The 15,930-nt window shown below is 57.3% G+C and overlaps 1 protein-coding gene across 3 annotated transcripts in view; it reads right to left on the bottom strand.

Moving 5' to 3' along the window:
* KCNJ12 (potassium inwardly rectifying channel subfamily J member 12) overlaps positions 1–4,465 on the bottom strand; it is a 43,572-nt gene extending 39,107 nt beyond the window's left edge. The window contains exon 1 of one of the 3 annotated variants that reach the window (XM_049109514.1): positions 4,447–4,465. The gene's annotated coding sequence lies outside the window, so the exon portion shown is untranslated. Of the gene's footprint in view, positions 1–3,430; positions 3,568–4,446 lie in introns of those variants that run through there. The other 2 variants (XM_025428089.3, XM_035716944.2) reach the window with 2 other exon arrangements.
* Between the last annotated feature and the right edge of the window lie 11,465 nt (positions 4,466–15,930).

Genomic DNA, 15,930 nt, shown 5'->3' with positions numbered 1-15,930 from the left:
CCCAGAGCCTCCTCCCAAACAGTGAGATGCTCGAGGGAAGGGGCCGGGTCTCCACCTATTCCACCGCAGTTTATTAAGCACCTTCTGTATGCCAGACACAGCACATGGTGCCAGGGTCTCTGCCCCCAGAGCTGGCAGCCTGCCATAGATCACGGCACCCCACAGAGGAAGGAGCCCCCATCGACGCTTCCACGGCCACACAGAGCGGCCCAGACACAGGCCCACCAAACATCTCCCGAGCACTGACGGCAGGCCCAGGCCTTCGCGAGGGGCACGTGGCAGGGCACTCGGAGGGCACTCAGGCACAGCGCGGCCGGCCTGGCACACAAAGGCAGCCGGGCCGAGTGTCTGCGGTGTGAAGGAAGGTGCGGCTCTGGCCCTGGGGCGGCACCAGGGCTTGGCATCGGAGGGACACAGGTTCCAGTCCTCCCAGGGCCTCCCTGGGCCTCAGATCTCCTGTCTGTACAATGGAGCTAGTGCCACCCTCCGTACTGGCAGACCATTAGGAAATTAAATCAGGTGGCGGAGTGCTGGGCCCTCAGCCAGTGCCCAGTGAGGGCTCCAGCCCTGCCTGCGGCCCCAACTCCTCTGGAAAATCCGCCTGCCTCAGCCTGGCACCCCACCATGCCACCCCCACCCCCAACGGCTCCTCTGAAGCCTCCAACCTCCCTGCCCTGCCCGCGGCCCAGTTTCCAGCCGGCTGTCTTTCTTTCATCTTCGGCCTTGGCTGTCTTCCTATCACGCAGCCAATTCCCCTGGTGCAGCCAGCTCGTGAGAAGGAGCCCACGCCCACCACACCTTCGAGTGGCCGGCCCAGCCTCCACCCCTCCTGCTGCCCCTGCGCTGCCTCCCTCTCGGCCTCTTTTCCCTGCCAGCCCGTGGCAGGGCTCCAGCTGCAGGCCCCAGGGGAGGGGCAGGTGTGCCCATGTGTCACTCACAGCAAAGCCCTGGAGGGGGGCCCAGTGGCACATACCAGGTGCACCTGTCAGAAGGCAGGCCCGGCCCAGAGCCAGGCCTGGGAGCAGCGAGAGAAGGGTGGACATCAGGTGGGCTCTGGGGGGCACCAGCAGCCCGCAGCCCTGGGGCTCGGCAAGGGCCACAGAGGTTGCCGGGAGTGACGACGCAGTTGCTTCTGCCCCAGGCGTGTGCCAAGGCATCTGGGTGCCATGCCCGGTGCCACCGACTGTGGCCCAGGGCACTGGAGGGCTGGCTGGCCCAGAGGAAAGTGCCTGCAAGCAGAGTCCGCCCCAGCACCGCAAAACCGCAGGGCAATGCTGATGTTATTACTATTACTCCTCTCGTCGCTGCTGTCAGTACCAGTCCCCTGCCTCAGGGCCACCAGTGCTACCTTGGTCTGCTTCAGGAAAGCTGTGGCCCCAGGACAAGAAGCCTGACAGGGGCAGCCTCCCCGGCTCAGGAAGACCGAGATGGAGGAGTCTGCTCAAACCCCTGACTCGCTGTCTGGCTTTGGGCAAGATCTTGCCCCTCTCTGGGCATATCCTTCTCCCAGCACAGCACAGCTCACTGAACATCCCTCCTCCACCAGGCACCGACCTGCACCTTCCTGAGCAACTGGAAGCCGTACGGCAGTCTGGTGTGGCATGTGGGCATGGTGGGGAGGGGGCTCCAGGGAAAGGCCAATAAAGTCAGAGCTGTGCCAACTCCTAGCCTTTACACGGTACCCTCTATATGCATTCAGTGGTGCACTAGGGGAGAAGGGGGGGTCCTTCCTGTTGTCTGGCACACCGGTGCACCCGATGCCATCCCCAGGAATGTGCAAGCAGCTCTCTCCTCCCGAAGGAGTCTTGGCCCCACCTGAAGGGAGTCCTTCCAAGGTCCCCTTCTTGGAGATGCCAACCTCCGGTCCCCTGGCTGTAGGGAAGGGACCAACAGAAAGCTGAGGGCAGACTACTGAGGATTCTCTTTGGGGTCCCAGCGGGAGGAGAGGGGTGATTTTCTCAGAACAGAGGAGAGTGCATTCTACAAAAAAAGACCATAGGCCTCCAGTGGCCCCAGGGCAGGGAACTCCTCCCTGACCCTCTCTGACCCTCTCTGGCTACCTGGCAGCGGCCCAGGGAGGAGGCCACATCCTGGGGTCACAAAGGAGCAACCTAGCACAAAGTGAGCTTGGAGTCTGAGGCAAGGTAGCGGGAATGGCCGTCCTTCGGAACCTAAGGGAGGAGTGAGGGGTAGGCCGGAGGCTAACGCCTTCTGGGTTCTACCTTCGAGGAGGCGGCTGCTGCTTTCAGCGGCGAGTGGGCGCCTCCACGCTCCTGGGAGACAGAGCCTGTGAACCTGGTTTCCGGGTGATAGGTATGGGGGACAGGAGGTGCCCAGCACTTTGTCCCAGGGCTCCCATCTGGGTACAGGGAGCATAGGATAAAGTAGAAACCATCACGGGCCGCACAGTGCTCCTAGATGGGTACACCCCCTAGGAAATGGGAAACAGGATGGCTCCAAGTCCCAGCAAGTCCAAGCTCTGAGGAGGGAGGAGAACCTCCCAGAACAGACCACATCCAAAGAAACACTTTCTGTGACCTCACATGCCAAACACAGGTTTTAAAATATTCACATGACTGGTGCACACTCAAACAGAACAGGCAGCACAGACATGCGCTCCGGCCTCAACTCACGCCCGAAGCGCCCCCACCGCCCCCAGCAGCTCCCCACCCCAGGTGTCACTCCACAGAGCCCCCCCCCCCCCCCCCCCGCCCGGTTCCGACCCAGGTTCCTCACAGGGCATCCAGAGCAGAGCTGAGCACATAGGGAGGACTCCTATCCTGAAACCCTGGGGGCTTCTCAGCTGAGGGGTCATCCTCTCCGGATCAAGGCTGACTTCTAAAACCAAAAAGGTGCGGCTGGAGTTGCCCACTCGCTGGCTAGCAGAAAACACCATTTCCAGAATGTTTTTACTCCATTAAAGCGCAGGAGGTGGGAAAGAGAAACGAATCCAAGGACCCCGAGGTCTGGGGCCTGAGGGCATCTTCAGGCCGCTCCTAGATTGTGTCCCCCTCTGCACCCCCACTCCCATCCCGGGGTCTCCGGGAAGGTCACGCGTAGGACTGATGCCGCACGCGAAAGTGCCTCCCCACGCTCCCTCCCGAGCCCCCGTGTGCAAGTCGGCCAGAGGGGGGCCGAGGGTGCCTCAAAGTTTCCCGGAGCGCCCCCAGGACGAAGGTTAGCAAGGAACAAAGTTCCCTGGTGGCATCAGCCGGAGACATGGCAGGGGAAGAAAAGCTCGCAGTCAGCATTTCCTCCGATGGCTCACCAAGGGAGGAAAAAAAAAAAAAAAGGGAGGAAGAAAAAAACCCTCGCGCCCCACCTTCCCTGTTGCAGCACCACCTCGTGCTCGCTCCGGGCCGGGGAGAGGCCTCCGGGGAGCTGGAGTCGGGCCCGCGGGGGTCCGGGCGCCCGGCGGCCGCGCACTTACCTGGGTCAGCGCCCCGGGCGCGGCGCGCTCCGCGTCCTCCGAGCTCCGGGCGGCCGTTCCTGGCCCTGGCAGCCGCCGCGCTGGCTGCATCGCGGCCGCTGCCTCAGGGCAGCCCCCGGGGGCGCTCCATGCCGAGGCGCGCGTGGGTCTGGGGCGCCGATCCCCCAGGTCGGCCGCGGGGCGGGGGCGCGCGCCTGGACGGCGCCCCCGGCCGCGGGGCGCTCGCTCTGGGCGGCGCGGCGGGCGGGCGTCCCTCGGTCCGGCTGGGAGCGCGGCCGGCCCACCCCCTCCCCCGCCGGCTGTTATCTGATCCCGGGCAGGGCCGGGCGCGCTCCCCTCTACGCCCCGGCGCCCCGCGCCTCCCCGCCCCTCCGGCCGCGCCAGCCCCTCGCCCCCGGCTACCGTTCCCAGGGAGGCGGTGGCAGCGGCGAGGCCCGGGGAAGGCGGGGAGAGAGGAATGGAGGGCGAGGAGGCGGCTGGAGCAGAAGCTCGGCGCGCACCCAGCTCCGCGCCCGCTGCCACCCGAGCCCGGCTCGGCAACTCCTCTAACTCTCCGCCGAGAGCACGCCCGCCCCGCGTCGCACCGCCGCTGCCCCCGCCCACCCGGGTCCTAGCCTGGCACAGAGCGCCCCCAGCCCCGGGCGGCCCCCGACACACACCGCCAGCCACTTGCGCAACGGGGCGCGCGCGCGCACACATAGACACACACACAGAGGCATGTCCTCCAGGGACACGCGCACACACAGGTGCATGGCCGGCGCACACGCAGGCAGGGAAATCTTGCACACACGCGGGCACACGGCGGGTACAGCAGCTCAGGCGTCGGCATGCAAGCACGCAAAACACACGCCCTGACATGCATGATGGTGCAGGTGCACAGGTGCATCCACACTCAGACGTGTGAGTGCAGAGTGGTATCTGCACGTGTGCATATGTGCGCACAGATCCGGGCTTGTACATCATTCCCATGGAATCCTTTCTCTTTGCACCCCAGACATGCACACTCGTATACATACATCATTTCCCCCTCTGTCATAGCATCTCTCCTCCCCATCTTGTGGTGTTTGGCTTCTCTCATCTCCTGCTTTCTCCTCAGTGCTCCTCCCCCCTACTCTCTTTCTCTTTCTCTCTCTCTTTCTCTCTCTCTTTCTCTCTCTCTGCTGACTTGACCCCCATGTGACCCTCTTCTCTAGCCACCCCTGCAAGGCTCAGGCTTTCTTCCTAGCCTGTCCCCACTCGCCCTACCCTCCCAGCCTCCTGGGGCCTATTGTCTGAGCTTCAGATCTCTCAGCCTCCCGCCAGGCCCAGGCCTTTCATCCTGGCAGACAGACCTGCCCAGCTGGGCCTTGGCCCAGGAAGACCCCATTTTATCACCAGTCTGACCCCTTGCTCAGCCTTGGGGCCACAGAATTGGGCCAAGGAGGCAGGTCTGTGCCCGGAGCACAAGCCTCAAAGGGCTCCCTGGCCCCTTTGGCTTCCAGCTTCCCCTTTAATGTGAAATATAATTATGTGTCTGCACAGCAGGGCGACTGGCTGCAGGATTCTAACCAAGGAGGATGGCTCTCTGGCCACCGCCCAGATTGCTGGCGGCTCAGACAGAGAGGTCTGCAGGCCCCACCAGCCCTAGGCTCCCAGCCCCAGGCTCCGGGCCCCTGGCAGCTGGTAGGTACCACCTGGCCCAAGCCACCCAGAGAACTCACTCACCTCAGGCCGTCCAGGGTTTGAATTCCACCAGTCCCATTGACCAGCTGTGGAGGCAGGTCATTTCACTTCTCTGGGCCTCCCTATCCTCACATCGTCAAATGCGAAGAGTAACAATTCCTACCTCATGGAGCCGCAGTGAGGATTAAATGGATAGGAAGCATACCTAAGGCACTTAGTACAGCTTCTGGCTGGGGAACAGCTACACTGGTTGCACACTCGAGATGCCTGAGGCTCTCTTTGCTGAGGACCCCGCTGGGATTATTTCTGCATCACTACAATGATGGGCTACATCCGCTCACTGGCCCCATTTTGCAGGTAAAGAAGCTGAGACACAGAGCTGTTGAAGGTAGAGCCAGGACTCAGAGCCAGGCCTGTCCCCAGAACAAGAGCCCTTGCCCCCTCTCCTTGACAGCTGCTAAGGGCTGCAGTGGAGAGAAGGGGCATCGCAGGGGATCCCAGCCCTACGCCCCACTCTGCCCCTGACTCGTACACAGTGTCCTGGTTTCTGTTTCCTCCTCAGAGACCAGTCTCCCAGAGGACCAAAAACTCTCAGGAAACTTCCTCCTTCTCCCTGGAAGTGACCCAGCTTCCCACTGTCCCCTGCCCAGTTTCACCGAAGATAGAGGCCACAGTTCCACCCCACGAGGAATGGGCCCCAAGGCACTCCTCCCAGGAGGCTCCTCCGTGGGTCACCAAAGGAGCCAGGATGCCCCTCAGCTGGAAGACAGTCCCAGCAAAAGGTCCTGGCGAGGGACTGGACCGGAACACCTTGGGGGGATCTCTGTGTCTAGGATTCTGACAGTTCCTGGGACAAGGGTTACCAGCAGGGCATCCTCAATCCTAGAATGCTCCCTACCCACCTAGATGTTCATCAAGCAGGGTCTTGTCCCTGGGCCTCAAGTTTTCCCAAGAGCTGCTATCGGATCCATTTCACAGAGACAGCAAGTGTCTTTTGCCCAGGGTCATCCAGGAAAGAATGTCCAGCAAAGGCGAAAGCCTGACCCCCCAGGCCACTGCTTTTGGGGTCTATATCGCACCCTCCCCACCAACCTCCTGGAATGGAACTCAGTTCTCAATCATATCCTAGAAGCAGCTGTCCTGCACCTGACCCAGGCATTTGCTGGGCAATGTGGGGCAGCAGCCTCCTTAGGGCATATACAACCATGATCCAGGTGCAGGGACTGAGACACAGAGGAACAGGGGTGCGGGGGAGTGTCTCTCCAACCAGCTCCCACACCTGCCCCAGAGCTTCCTTCTGTATGAGCAGAGCGGCTCCTGGCTCTAGGAGGCACCGCCCCCCCCGTAGCTGAGGGGGGGTGGGTATTGGGGGTGTGTGGATCATGCCATGCCTCCCTCTAGTGTTGAAGGGAGCCAGGCAGAGCTGCGGAGAGGGACTCTGGACTCCTCCCTTGCTGAGGTCTTTATCAAATCACCCCCTTTCAAGTGGCCGTGAGAGAAGCCAATGAGACGAATGGAGACTGGTGCCCCGCACACAGTAGGAGTTCTAGCAGCGTGGGTAACACCCTGTGCGTGTGCCCTGCTTGCCTTATTCTGAAGGTCTGTGTTTCCGGTGGGTGGGGCAGCCCCTGCCAGCCCTGGGCGTGCCACATAGTAACTGCTCAACAAATATTTGCTTATCTGGGCATCCGAGGAGCCTCAGGCCAGGAGGCCAAAGAAACCCTTGGCCCATTTGGAATCACTCCTACGTTTGACGAAAGTGAGGCGCACAGAGGCGAGGTTGATTCCGAGGCCACAGAGCTGTGGGAGGGGTGGTGGCAGCAGGAGGCCCCCCACTGGCTGGGTTTTACTGGTCTGAGTGGGCAGCAGGCTCAGAACTGCCAGCTCTTGTAATATTCACGTCTTAATATAACAACGTTGATGCATTTGCGTCAGGCATAAATTGATCATTGATTGAGATGTGAAAACCAGACTGTCCCTCAGCAGTGCAGCTGCACCAGCGCTCCCCAGAATCCTCTGAGCATCTTTGCCTTTTGAGGGCTGCCTCCTCCCAGGAGCCTGCCCAGCTTTCTCCTACTACACCTAGACCTCCACCCTGCCCCAACCCTCAAGTCCAGAGACCCTTGAAACGTGAAATGGACATACTGCATGCACAGTTTAAGCCCTTCCGGGGCAACTGTGAGGACAGAAGCCTAGAGGCCCAGGACCTGCCACCTTCATCTCACCCACGCCCCTCAGCCTCCTTGTTCCAGACAATGTCTGCCTGGCATGTTCATAGCCCAGGGCCTGGCACAGAGTGGGTATGCAGTAAATGTCTGCAAAATGAGAATGAATGGACAAGAATGGAGAGACCCAGATGATCACAGGCTGGCTTTCAGCAGTAAGCCTTGCCTCCTCCTCCAGGCAGGTGGCCAGGGTCCGGGGCTCATCCTGCCTCTCACTCCAACCTCTGAGAAGGGTGAGAGACCTGGGCCCAGCAGGTCTAGGATCTGCGTTTCTTATGGGATAGATAAGGCCCTGCTGGAGGTCAAGAGCCACAAGATTGCATCCTGATGGAGCCAACGGAGAAGGAGAGGCCCCCGACCACCTAGGCAGTGAACAGCAGGGCAGGACCAGGACCTGGGCAGGACCAGGACCTGGGAGTCCTGCCTTCAGCTCAGTCTCTTCCCTCAGTGCCAGTTTCCCTATGACATCCCTGTACTAATGACAATGATGGTGACAATGGCTGCCACTGATTATACTCTTGGCATGTGCCATGCTTTGGGTTAAATGCCCATGTGCATGGACATTTAACCCTAGTTGTGGGGCATATGGATGCCACCCCAGTCGGTGAATGCAGAAATGATGCCCAGATAAGTCAGAAGGAGGGACTGCCTGGGGTGGCCGTGAGCTGCTCATGCTGGAGGTGTGTAGGCCAATGCTGGTGTCAGGGGTTCTGGGGAGGGGTGGAGGTGCCTGCCAGAGAGGTTGAGAAGTGACTGCCCTGTGCCCTCACAGCCACACGGCCCTCCCAGTCCCCAGGCACCTGCAGGCCCTGGGCTGACCCTGCAGCATTGATTTGAGGAAAACAGAACTTCAGGAACGGATGGCAGCCCTGGAAACAGGACACTGAGTCGCTCCCACCCGTCAGGAAGCAGGCATTGATCCACTCAGCCTGGCTGACTTATTCCCCTCTTGCACAGGCTCTGATACTCGCCTTGGCCACCTCAGCCGGCCCCTCCCCTCTGCCTCCCATGGAGCTGCAGCTGTCAGGAGGATGCACTAATGAAGTCCAGGGAGATAGGGCCAGTGACTCTGGCCCTGCTCACCCAGCATCTTCTGGGCATGAGGCTGTTTGGGTCTTGGCCACGAGACTTTAGAGGCCTCCGTGGCCCACACCGTGGTCCACACCCACCCATGATTTGGGTCCCTCTCCTGGGAACCTTGTTCTTGGGGGACCCAGCCACCCATGCCCCATATTCTCTTCCCCGTGCTTCTGGGAGGCCCAAGGGTAGCAAGGGACCTGGCCCTGGCTGGGAGCTTTACTATGATTGGTTGAGGACAGACATGTGATAGAAGTCAACCAATGAGAACTGGCCCTAGGATTTTGGCAGGATAAGCTGGAGAAAGAGCTCTACTTCCCAGGGGCTCCTTGGGATGACTTTGCCAGAAGTGGGTGAGCCACCTGAAAGGAGACCCACCCAGAGGAAAGCAGAGGTGAGATACTGACAGGGAAAAGATTCCAGACATGCCCCTTTGGGGCCCTTAGATCCACCCCTGGACTTCTGAGTTCTGAACTGTTTTTGAAATAATCATTTTTCTAATTAGGGAGATTTTTGAGGTAGATTCTAATACTCCTCTCCATGCCCTCAAGGGGGGCTGCTAGTGGAGGTGGTGGGTTGAAAGACCAGCAATGCCTCCTAAATGTCCTCCAACTTTCTAACCCTCTTTCCTCATCTCTAGCGTGGGGTGCTTGAGAGCCACCTGATAGAAGCACGTGGGGGTTAGGCATGCAGGTGCAGGCCGCGTGTTTTCTCCCTCCCTTCCTGTTCACTGTCTCCCTTGCCTGAAAGGGATGGGAGGGCGGACGAGGCCTGCAGGCCCCAGTATGGCAAGAATAAAGGGCAATAAAGGGAGGGAGGGAAGTCGCTTCAGCCTCTCAGAATTAAAAATAGCTTCCTCCAAGGAGGCCTCCCTGCTGGGATAATCCGGCCAATTACTGGCCCCCTCCACCCTGGTGGGCTCAGCCTGCCTCTTCCCTATGTGCCCCCCCCCCAACCATCACCATCCCCACGGGGCCATCACTTCCCACCCCCATGACCAGCCCCCTTGCCCTCAGCAAGGGAGCAGGGCCTGAGTCCCCGGGAGTCAGTTTCCTTTTCTCTGAATAGGGCCTGACTCCAAAACCGAAAGAGATCTGTAGGGGCCGACAATGGAGAACTTATTGGCCACGACGTACTGTCTCCCCTCGCCACCATGTCAGGGAAGGAATCAAGAGGCAGTAGAGGGTCTAGTACATGATCCTATTTATGTCAAAAAAAAAAAAACAAAAACCTACAGATATTTTTGCGTTCACAAAGCAAACAATCTGGAAGCTTGGAGGTAAAACTGCTGGCAGGGTGCCCTCCTAGGAGAGGGCTGTGTTCCTCATTCACTGTCATGTGGAGGCAAATGTCTGTATCTCCTTCCTAAGGGCTCTGCACTCAGGCCCACCTGGAGGGGTCCCTGACTCAGCAGGAGCTCAGCCTCCATTCTGAGGAATGAGAATAGTTTGCACGCCTGGGACATGTGGGCTATTGTACAACATCAGGTCTATTTGGTTCAAATTTTGTACAGAAAACACTGATTACTTGAACCATTTTTTTTTTAAGTTAAATTATCTGTCAGTGTAATAAAGCCTGACTACTCAGCAACAGGGAGGACAACCTTCCTGGTGTCCTGAGGTCCATTCCCGGGAATCAGCTAGGCCAGACGTTCCGATTTAAAGAGCATCCACAACCTGGGCCATTCTCAGGGACGGGGCGGGAAGTGAGAGTGGATTCCTGGAGCCTCAGCTCCTGCCTCCTCCCCCCGAGCCACAGTTTCCTCAGCTGTAGAATAGGCAGGACGTTCCCCTAGTACCGTGCCCAGCAGTGTACCTAGGAGGTACCCTGGTTATTCATTGGATAAGTGATGTACATCTCCAAGAGGATAACTCCCGAGAAGGGTCCAGCACTGCAATAGACACGCAGCAAGTGCTCAGTGAAAAGACCTCCTCCCCGATGCCCCAGCCTGTGAGGCCAGGCCCCATGCCAACTCTAGGCACCCACAGCCTCCCAGGCTTCCCTGTCACAGCTCTCCTGCACCCTTAGGCCCCACCAGGCCTGCTTCTCCCTCCAACAGGGGACTTCTTGAAGGCAGAAGGGGCTTCTCTCCTCTCCTTCCCCAGGCACATCCCACCTCTGGCCCCCAAGTCTCTCTATCAGCATCAGCACCACATCCTTAAACCCTGAGATTTCAACCACCACCTGGTGATAACTGGCCAAGTTAAGAAGATCCATCCCTTTATCCCAGGAATTCCAGGTCTAAAAATTTATCCCCACTGATATGCTTGCACTGGGGTACCAAGATGTATTTCCCCAGTTCCTCACCGGGTGACAGTGACAGGCTGCATGACATCCTCACGGAGGGAAAACACAACATGGCATGGCCGTGTGGCAGAGCAGTGCACAACTACGGGAAAGCCAGGCCCCAGCCCCACGAGGACACACAAGAGCACTTAGCTCAAGAAATATTTGCCCAATGGATCTAATGGGAAAAGGTCTTTAAAACAGAGTGGAAAGCATGATATAGAAGAGAGAGGATGGATGACATCGCTGGGAATTTTATTTTTATAAGTAGATATATACACACATACACACACACACACACACAGGTGTTTGGTAGAATGTTCTGGAAAGAGATACCAGAAACTGGTGATTGGGAGGAGAACTAGGGGCTGGTGAGGGGGCAGGAAGGAGGTGAACAGTTCTCTTCAAGTCTGCTGTATCATGTTCAAGGATTTTATGTGCCTCCCCAGAGTAATGAATTTTTAAAATAGCCCAAAGCTGAGGGGAAAGGGACACTTCCCCCTTCTGGGACTCCCCATTGCTCTGGGAGGCTGGTCCAGAAGGCTGTCCTGAACAACAACTCCCTTCCTTTTTTCTATGATGACGAGCTCCTTCCGGCTCCGGACTCCCCATGGAGCTGCCCGACCCCATCCTGTCTGCAGTGATTAATAAACACTCTGTGATGACCTGAATCTCACAGAAGCTCCTCGGGGACAGCCTTGCCTTGTGCCCGTGGGCCCGGAGGACTTGCAGGGATGCGACGTTTGCCTGGATCCCCCCCAGAGGTGCGTAGGGTCCTGCCACCACACCCACACTGTTTCTTCGGCCCGGATTGCCCTCCCTGCTTCCATGGTGGCCCATTTCAATCCTCGCCCCAGGTTTGGTGCTGTTTGATGTTAAGGAATGTGGTCCTAGAGCTGGAGGGAACCCTCCCCCCAGGCAGGCCCATCCACAGCACGGGGGCAATTAGTATCGACTCCATTTAAAATCCATTAACCTGCCTAGGGATAGGGATGATAAATATAGAACCAACTGGAAGTCCAGGGAGCCCAGCCTAGCCCCAGGGAGCAACCCTCCTGATCACAGAGGATTCAGCAACCACCCTTCCAATGAGCCAAACATCTGTTAACCCCCAAGTGTTTGCCAGGCATTCTTCTGGCTGGCAGGGTGGACAGCCTGGAGGGGGAGACAGACTGGGGTTCAAATCCTGACACCAGCACTCACGAGCTGTGTGACTCTGAGCAAACCCCTTAGCTTCTTTGTGTGTCACTGTATTCCCTGCACACTGGGGACTTGCTGGTACCTGTCTTGCGGGTGATAAGGATCAGACATGCGGAAGGTCTTCACCCAGTGTGTAGCACAGAGCAAGGCCTCCCCGAAGAGCACTCGTCGCCCTTTGTCACCGCTATTCGTGGACCGAAGCTTTATGGGCGTTGCTGCTGTCATCTTTCCTGGTGGAATGCAGGAGCAGGTGAGATGAGGGGGTCACCCCGTCCAGGCATTGGAATTGGGGGAAAGTATCACTACTTTTAAGAACGTCCAGCTGAAATTTAGTGTGTCCTTTAACTATACATCGAGCCAGCAAACCCTGGTATCACCAGCAGGGCCTGGGATTTTTGTCCTCAGGGAAAGTCTCAGATGTTTTCAAATCCCTCTCTCAGTCTTGCAGACCTTTCCAAATATCATGTATGCTCATTTCTGGCCTGAAAGTATGGTTGGGATTTAACGAGTCATTCAACTTTATCATCCATGCATTCATAAAGAAACAAGCATTTACTGAGTGAAATAAGTCAATCGGAGAAGGACAGACATTATATGGTCTCATTCACTTGGGGAATATAAATAATAGTGAAAGGGAATAAGGGGAAAGGAGAAAAAATAAGTGGGAAATATCAGAAAGGGAGACAGAACATGGAAGACTCCTAACTCTGGGAAACGAACTAGGGGTGGTGGAAGGGGAGGAGGGCAGGGCGTGGGGGTGACTGAGTGTCGGGCACTGAGGTGGGCACTTGAGGGTATGAGCCCTGGGTGTTATTCTGTATGTTGGCAAATTGAACACCAATAAAAAATAAATTTATTATTAAAAAAAAAAAGAAGCATGCATTTACCATACCACAAAACTGCTTTTAATATTTATTTATTTATTTATTTATTATTTATTTATTTATTTATGACACACAGAGGCAGAGGGAGAAGCAGGCTCCCTGCGAGGAGCCCACTGCGGGACTCAACCCCAGGACCCAGGATTACGACCTGAGCCAAAGTTACACGCTTCACCAACCGAGCCCCCAGGGGCCCTTGATGCACAGAAGGCCAGAATTCTGAGGTAGGGCCCAGGCACAGAAAAGGGCCAGAGGCCCCAGGGTAATGACACTGTGGTGGTGGTAGACCCAGCGACCTGTGGCCCCTCCGGCAAGACCCTATGACCCCCACCTGGACCTATCAGCACATGCCATGGGTCCCCACACCAGCTCCTCTTCATTCTGGGTCGTGCACGTCCATCTGCACAAACTCTGGTGTCTTACAACCCCTTAGGGGGATCAGACCAAGAAGGGGATATCTGAGCTCAGGGCCAGGGATCTGAAAAAGAGTGTTGTAGTTGGGGGTGCCTCCACTCCTGTGTGCCCTGAGAGGCCTCATATGTTCACAGCCGGAGGCTTGATTCGCAAATCTGCCTAGAGAGCCCAGCCACTGCGATCTGCAGGCCTCAATCCCTCCCTAGAACCCAGGCTGGGTCTTCTGCAGTCTCTGACCTCTGAAAATGGCCCTCAGAAGATGGGGAGGAGGTGACAAGAAGAACTGGCTGGGGTCAGCACTCTCCCAACCAGGAGGCTGGAAGGGCAGGGTGGGGCAGCGAGGGGTCATCCACAACAAGGGGCTCTCACATGGGGAAGTAGGTCGCAGGAGAAAGCAGCCATTCCTCGCATCCCCAAAGCTGGGAGCTTTGCTGAACTTGGTGGCAGGAACCCCCAGCTCTTCAGGGTGGATCAACAACCTCAGGGACCAATGCACTGCAGGCTCCAGGCCTCTTTTCTGTCCACACCTCCATGCCCATTAGAGCATTTTTGCCATTTTACAGATGAAGGAACAGAGTCACAGAACGCTTTAGTCTGAGGTCACTTAGCCATGGAGTGGCTGACCCTGGAGTAGATGCTCATAACTGTGGCACTGTGCTCCCTTCACTTTTGCTGCCTGAGGATCCAGCATTACAGTAAGCAGGGAGCAGGGAGGACAAAGCGCTGGTGGTCGGACCCAGGGCTGCGTGTGGCCAGGGCGACCCAGGTTCCTTGGAGGCCAAAGCTCAGCCTCTCTCTGCACTGACGCAGAAGAAAAAAATAACTTTTCCTACCATCCCAGCAGCTCAAAGCCAAACCCAGCTGCTCTGGGAGGTAGGGAGCACCGCATCACAAGAGGTGTCCAAGTACCAGAATGCTTCTGTCCCCCAGTCGCAGGCCTGGGATGTCTGGGCAGGGGCTCTGGTCAGCTTGTCCTGTGTGTGAGGTTGGGGGTGGGGGGCCAGAGATCAGGCCCGTCCAGCCATTGGCCCTGAGGTCAGTGCCCAGAGCTGGGCCACCATTGTCCCCGGATCCCTCCCGGGCCTTCGGCCTAGCCAGGGCTTAGGCACAAAATGGGTGCAGTGAGGGAAGCAAGATGGGGAATTCGGGGCTTTGTGTCAGCACATAGCTCATGCTGGGAGAGGCAGGCGCTGCCCCTCCTGCCCCCTGTCCCTGGGTGGGGCCCCTTTCAGCCTCTCCAGTCTCAGGGACTCTGAAGGTTAGATGCACTGCCATCCCCAGCATTATTTGGGGAACACAGGGGGAGACTGAGGAAGGATTTTTATCATTTTGCTTTTGCAACAATTTCAGTGTATGACAGGGTATGCTGTGCACATCCTTAGGGGCTCCTGCCTTGGGGAACATGTGGACCACAACCTGCCTCCAATTGGAAAAGATCAAGCTTCTAAAAGTGATGTGGGCAGTGCTGTGGGCGTGGTGCTGAGTTCAGTGGAGCCGCTTTCTGGCACATGCCTTGGTACCCACATTCAGTAGCCCTCTTCCTTTTGGAACTGGGAGCCTGGGTTTGGGATCTCAGGTCCCAAGCTGGGTGTCAGTGAGGGAGCTGTCTACCTGCTTGAGCCTCACGTGCTCTTGGGGGTCTAATGCCAGCTCCTGCCCGGGTCCCAGGAGAAGGAAGTCACCGGCTCCCTGCAGTCTCAGGGAGTCTCAGGGGCAACCAGGCGGCAGGATGGAGTGGGGGCTCTGGGGGGCTAGGGCTCAGCCACTAAAGGGCCCAGGAGAGGCTCTGCTCTGGGGATGAAACCATATGTGCCCCTTCCTTACACAGCACAGTTTGGGGAGCCCCCCAAACCTTCCCAAGCCCCCCAGCTGAGCCACAGCTTCAAGGCTCCCCCTTGCCCTTCACCTTATCTCCTATCCTCCTCAGCCTCCTTGCTGTGCCTCAAACACACCAGGTCCTGCCCACCCCGGGTGCCTGCACTTGCCTCTCCCTTCACCAGAATGCTCTTCCTCTAGATCTCTGCAAGGCTCACTTTTTCACTAACGTTGGGTCTTTGTTCAAAGATCTCTTCTCAGAAATATCCTTTTCTGAATAGCTTATTTTAAATTGTGCCCTTCTCTCATGCATCGTCCTTTTCCCAGATTTACTTTTCTCTCTACAGTTATCCTCACTTGATAGGGTCTGTAATTTACGTATTTGTTATGTTAATTGTCCCTCCCAGAAGACAGGACTGTTTGTCTGTTTCACCCACTGCCACCCACTGCCGACTCCCTATCATATAGAAAGGTGCCTGTGGAAATAAATCTTTGTTTAAAGAATAGAATCTTCTCAGCAAAGCTGCAAGGTAGACATCTGCTTTGCCATTTCAAAGAGAAGGGAACTGGGGTGCCTGGGTGGCTCAGTTGGTTAGGCTTCCAACTCTCCATCTCAACTCAGGTCTTGATCTTGGGGTTGTGAATTTGGGCCCTGGGTTGGGCTCCAGGCTGGGAGTAGAGCCTACTTAAAGAGAAGAGAACCAAGGCTCAGAGCAGTGACCTGCCTAGGATCCCCCGTAAGGACATGCCAGAGCTGATTGGAATCCTCATCAGTAGAAGCTACCTACCCTGCCATGTGCCAAGCACTTTGCATTCATCATCCCACTCGGATGAGGACACCCGGTTTCCCCTATTAGACACCAAGGCTCTAAGCAACAAGGTCTGGGTCTTCAGGGCAGGCTGGGGCATAGGCCTGGGGTTCATGGTGCTGGCTGGATTG

The sequence above is a fragment of the Canis lupus genome, chromosome 5, assembly GCF_003254725.2.
Source record: "Canis lupus dingo isolate Sandy chromosome 5, ASM325472v2, whole genome shotgun sequence".
NCBI lineage: Eukaryota > Metazoa > Chordata > Mammalia > Carnivora > Canidae > Canis > Canis lupus.
This window is presented reverse-complemented; position numbering and strand designations above follow the sequence as displayed.